Genomic DNA, 6,000 nt, shown 5'->3' with positions numbered 1-6,000 from the left:
TTATGGGTCACGGTCATCTGAGTGTGAAAATGCTCATACTGAGCGCAGTGCACATATTAAACACTGTCAGAGCAGAACAACACAGTGTGAGAAGAACTGGAACAGCATGATGCAACTGCATGACAAACGTGAAACGAGTCCTTCTAAATGAGGGATGATGGCGTCCTAGAGCTGCTTCTGGAGCCCATGAACAGATCAAACTGATCATTCGTCAAACACCAGCTGATGAACTGGTGCGAATCGTTCATAGAAGAATGACATCTGTCTGATGATGAGGCCAGAAACTTTAGAACTTAAGAAGATATTTAGTCAGTGTTACTTTACAACAATATAATATCAGCTGTTTTGGAAAATGTATCGGACTTTTTCCATGTTTAAGTGCTACACTGTAAAAAATTACTGTGATTTTAACAGTAAAAGACTGTAAAAATGCTGCGGTGAAAAACTGTCAATTGGTTTACAGAAAGTTTCCGTACTATATACGGTGAATAACTGTAATAGATCTAACGGTACATTTAATGTAATTTTACGGTAAAATACCGTTAAATTCACAGTTTTTGAAAGTGAAAAATAACAATTCATTGTAAAATTTACAGTGAAAACCCGTAAATTGACATTCCCACAATTCCCTGCGTGACACTTCACATTTGATATATTTTTGTTGAAATAACTCTGTTTCTTCTTAGTTTTTCTCATTTTTTTCTAATCAGTTATGTACATTAGGGTTTTATGTTACATCTAATGTTGTTAAATTAATGTTTATTGCATTTTTAAAATTTCATGCATGTTACCATGATGGTGTTTAGTGTGTGTGTGAATGACACTGTGTGCACCTTCTATATGTTAGTGTTGTCCTTCTCAGCTTGTGGAAAAGCTGCTTGTGATGAACTTTGATTCATCATGTGACTCTTATCACCACTGTGTTTGGTGACTGTCAGTGTATTATAAAGGTACAAAACAGATATTAGTACTTCATTAGGTTGGTAAATTAACATTATATCAGTTAATGAAATATGTTATTTTACCGTAAATTTTACTGGGATTTTTTTCGTGTACTGAAATCCAATGTTAAATATACATATTTAAAATGTCAAATTCACATGTAACTCCGTAAGTATGTTTACGGTTTGATGTCATTTTTACAGTATTGTTCTGGTAACCACAGCTGCCGGTATTTTTCCGTAGAAACAACGGGATTTTTTTTACAGTGTATAATCGGGTCTCCGGTGCATCTACCAACTTAAAAAAACGTGAAAAAGGACAAATTATTAATTTTGTTAAAGCTCCGCCCTCTTCTGGAAAGGGGGCGGGAGCAGCAGCTCATTTGTATTTAAAGGGACACACACAAAAACGGCGTGTTTTTGATCACACCCAAATAGGGGCAAATTTGACAAGCTATAATAAATGATCTGTGGGGTATTTTGAGCTGAAACTTCACACACACATTCTGGAGACACCAGAGACGCATATTACATCTTGAAAGGGGCATTATAGGTCGTCTTTAAGCACAGAAGAGCAAGAAAGAAAGAGAGAAGCAGCTTGGAAACAGATGGATGTCTGAGAGAAGATTTGCAATGAATAATTTAAATTTCAATCCTCTTCTCAAACAAAACAATCAAATGACTTCATTTTTTTGCAGCTTGACAGTCATGGTCACGATGAACTCGAAATAGAAATAAGCTGTTTTTATCAATTAGTCCTTGAGTTGATAAAAACAAACATACAATACATTTACAGTAATGCAATTCAGTCATTTAATGAGAGCATTTGTGCTTTTAAATCCACTCAGCCCATAGACGTCCACTGCACTGTGAGCGTGATTTGTGCTTGTTTGTGTCTTAAGGCATCAGTGTGAGTGATTTTCAGAACACGTTTTGAAGCCGTGCTGTCAGAAAACCTCCAGCCGGACCTGCCGAAGTGATATTTTCCTCTCTTGGATGTCGTACTGTGTAATTACAAGCACATGAACAGCAGCAGCGGCGTGTGCTGCTTTGTAGGAACAGCAGTAATTAAATGACAGATCGATTTTACAGTCATTATGAACAAGATGGCTGAGGAACAGACTTCCAGCTTTCTTAAATGTAGGTTTGTGTTTGGTAACAGTAACGGAGCAGCAAACACCTGCGGTGATCTGCCTGAGCTTTAAATCATTCATGATCAGGAAGAAGTGAAAAACAAACACGAGGCCATCAGGGGTCGCGATTCAACTCTTCAACTCATCGCTGCACTTTATACATGTTTGCATGAAGCTGGGGAAATATGCTTTAAAGACTGGGAAAGGTGAAATCATAAAATATTTACACCCGCTGGCTGTTTTTGTTTGGTTTACAATGCCTTGAAAACACAGAGGAAAACTGTGCGTCTGAAATGTTTCTTAAGGCTCCACCATTGTTGTGAAATATTTAACTGATTTAATCACCAAAAACATATTTATCTGTCTTTATCATGTTGAGTGCGTTCATTTCGCCCATTACAAACAATGTAACATTCTTTAAAATTGTGACAACCAGGAGGTGAAAAAAAAAATATTTAAATTTGGTTTAATTTTTCTTTCTTTTTTGTTATAACAAAATAAAATTATACAAATCAGGATGATTGCTGTGATCGAATCACAGGTTATCAGCTCTAAATACAGGTGGAAACGAAGCCTAAAACTTGTCATGATCGAGTCACTGAAACCACTCAGAAACGCAGCGCATGTGTAGTGAATATCCGCCCACTCACCTGTCAATCAAATACTGCTACAGTTTGAATTCTTCCTGGTTTTGTGAAGCTTTAAAAGAAAATAACCTTGATTTAGAAAACAGAGACTTCACGCTCCCTCAGTGTTCTGCATGTAATGACAAAGACTTTTCACATGTTTGAATAAATATGAAGTACATCTAAAGTTCACTCCACCAAAATAACCGATCATCACATTTGTGTGATGGATCACATGAGATGAGGTGTAACTGCAAATTGAGCTTTTGAAGACCGTTGTGTCGTTCAGATCTTCTCCAGCAGACAACAGTCCTATTTCTTTCAAAGGCAGAACCTTCAGTGTTTTGTTGCATGCATCATAATTCAGACGTGAGTCACACTGAAGATAAGCAGTCGCTGAGTTTATGGGGCTGACAGAAGACTGACATTCATTGGTGCATCAGTTTATGTTTATGGCACCTGTCAATAAATGTGATAGTTTGAACCAAAGGGCCAAAGTCTGTGATGTAAGCCTGAACGACATCCAACACGTGCGCCACACATCATTCACATCCAGGGTTGGGAAGGTTACTTACTTTAATAATGTATTTCACTACAGATTACAAAATACATGCTTTAAAAAGTAATCTGTAACGTATTTCATTACATTACTCAAGTTTAGTAACTTAATCTAAATACTTTGAAATACTTCACACAAAGGACCATATTAACTACAACCTGTAAATAAAAATGACCTCTACCCACCAGGATTTGGTTTTCCAATAAATTCTATTTTTAACATTTACAAACAGTTACAAAACAGTTAACAGTTACAAAATGTATATCTATAGTTATCAAATGTATATCTATAATTTATAAGACATAACCTACAGTATGTGTTGGTAAAGACTTTCAATATCTTGATAAATTAAGAAAATATTTGTTTCTTTTAACATCACATCCATATATAATTACTATTGATATATCACCCCTAAATTATATTTTTATATTCGTAAAGATGTGCATCAGAAGGATTACAAAATATTAAATAACAATAAAATATTGTTAATAATATAGGTTGTTTTATAGGTGTATAGAGTTGAATTGACACAGTGGTTTTATTAAAGTTTGTTTGTAACATTTAGAATGTTTATAAAGAAAATGAAGTGAAATGATCTACCCAATAATCTCGAGAGAAGGCCGATATTCAAAGCTGGTTTCTCATCATTTTTTTGATGCACCACCACATTTTACAGGTTTGGAAAAAAATATGATCATTTTGAGTGAACTATCCCTAGTATAAATATGTTTATACTAATATTTAACCTTAGTGCACTGATAGCTGCATTAATATTAACCATATAAACAACAAACAGCAAAGAAAAAAAAACTATTCGATTTTTTAAAAATAATCCTTTTAATTATTATTAGTGATGCACCTATTTAGATTTTTCATGGCCAACAGAAGCAAATTGGCTGATTCTGATACTGGTTGCAGATTATATTTTAAAGCAAATTTATTTGTTGTTTATTTGTTCAAAATATGTGTAGCTCTTTGATATTAGAGGCAAACACTGGATTTTTATCACAATCCCAACAAAAATGTTATGAACATGAGCATGATCGGTTGTTTTTCATTTAAATTATTGTATAATTTCAAGATTAACAGCAAAAACAGCCTGGTCTGACTTTAGCTTTGTGAAATTATGCTACATAAGACACCTGCATGAAATGCAAATTCACTCTCTGACAGTAGGTGGCGCTTATGGAAGAGCAGTGATATAGCGTGTCCATGGTTACCACTATATACAGCAGTGCTGGAGATAAGAGGAAAAGCCATCAAAACTTTTCTGAAGACAGTTCCCTTCAGAGATACATTCATATCAACCCCAATTTAATATTTATATTGTTCTTCCTATATTTGGCGAACAGTGAGCTTCTGCATGTGTGGCAGTATTTTCTATGTTGACAGGCTTAGTAAATATTTCCTGAAATTTTGGGAAATTATTACAAAGCAGTTTGTTTGCAAGCCCGGAATAAAGATCAAAATAAAACTAAAAAACCTTTGGATTTATGACCAGTGGACTACTGCATCTCTATTTTTGATCATGAACTCGCGCACGCGCCATATAAACATTTGGAATGAATTATTAAGATTTAAAGTTTGTCTGTAAAGTACACCAAGAAATTGGCTTTATAAAACATTATTTAATGCATGATTAAGTGGATGTTAATTCTATGAGGATTTCGTGTTATGTTTAAGACCTAATAAATTCTTATAAATATTAAACGTAGGCTGATGATAACCATACAAAGCTCAACGCACGAGTAAATAGGAAAATATTGTTGAATATATATATGTTGAATCCTGAAGCCGATAGAAGTTTTGTTGCAGGTGGACACAGCTTGCATTGCACTATGATGTTACTGTACGTCCTTTTTCATGTTTATAAGTAAAACCGTCTTTGAATTTCCACTAGAGAAATGCATTATGCCCTGTTTTCTTTTACTGTCTATGGTTTTCCCGTCCATTTTTTGCGTGCGATCTCATGTCTGCACTCTGCAGGTTACTAATATCTGAACAGGCAGCGCGCGCGTTTTTTTAAACGGACAGAGTCGGATAATCATCAACTATTGGCTCGTTGGTTAAAAATCCTCAAACAGTTTACGTTAATAGCCTATTAAATGAAATAAATGACAGTAGTAATCACTGTATCAAAGTAATCACTTTGGTAATCTAAAATACTTTTTGATTGTAACTGTAATTTGATTACCATATATTTAAAATGTAACTGTAACGAAATACAGTTACTCAAAATTTGTATTTTAAATACGTAACGTCGTTACATGTATTTCGTTACTCCCCAACCCTGTTCACATCACGCATCATTCATATACAGAGTCATTCACATCACGCATCATTCGCATCATCCGCATCACGCATCATTCGCATCATCCGCATCACGCATCATTTGCGTCACGCATCATCTGCATCACGCATCATCCGCATCATCCGCATCACGCATCATTCGCATCACGCATCATTCGCATCATCCGCATCACGCATCATTCGCATCATCCGCATCATCCGCATCACGCATCATTCGCATCATTCGCATCACGCATCATTCACGTCACGCATCATCCGCATCACGCATCATTCGCATCATCCGCATCATTCGCATCATTCGCGTCACGCATCATCCGCATCACGCATCATTCGCATCACTCGCATCATCATCATTCGCGTCACGCATCATCCGCATCACTTATCATTCGCATCATTCGCATCACGCATCATTCGCATCATTCGCATCACGC

Source organism: Megalobrama amblycephala, linkage group LG11, assembly GCF_018812025.1.
Source record: "Megalobrama amblycephala isolate DHTTF-2021 linkage group LG11, ASM1881202v1, whole genome shotgun sequence".
Taxonomy (NCBI): domain Eukaryota; kingdom Metazoa; phylum Chordata; class Actinopteri; order Cypriniformes; family Xenocyprididae; genus Megalobrama; species Megalobrama amblycephala.
This window is presented reverse-complemented; position numbering follows the sequence as displayed.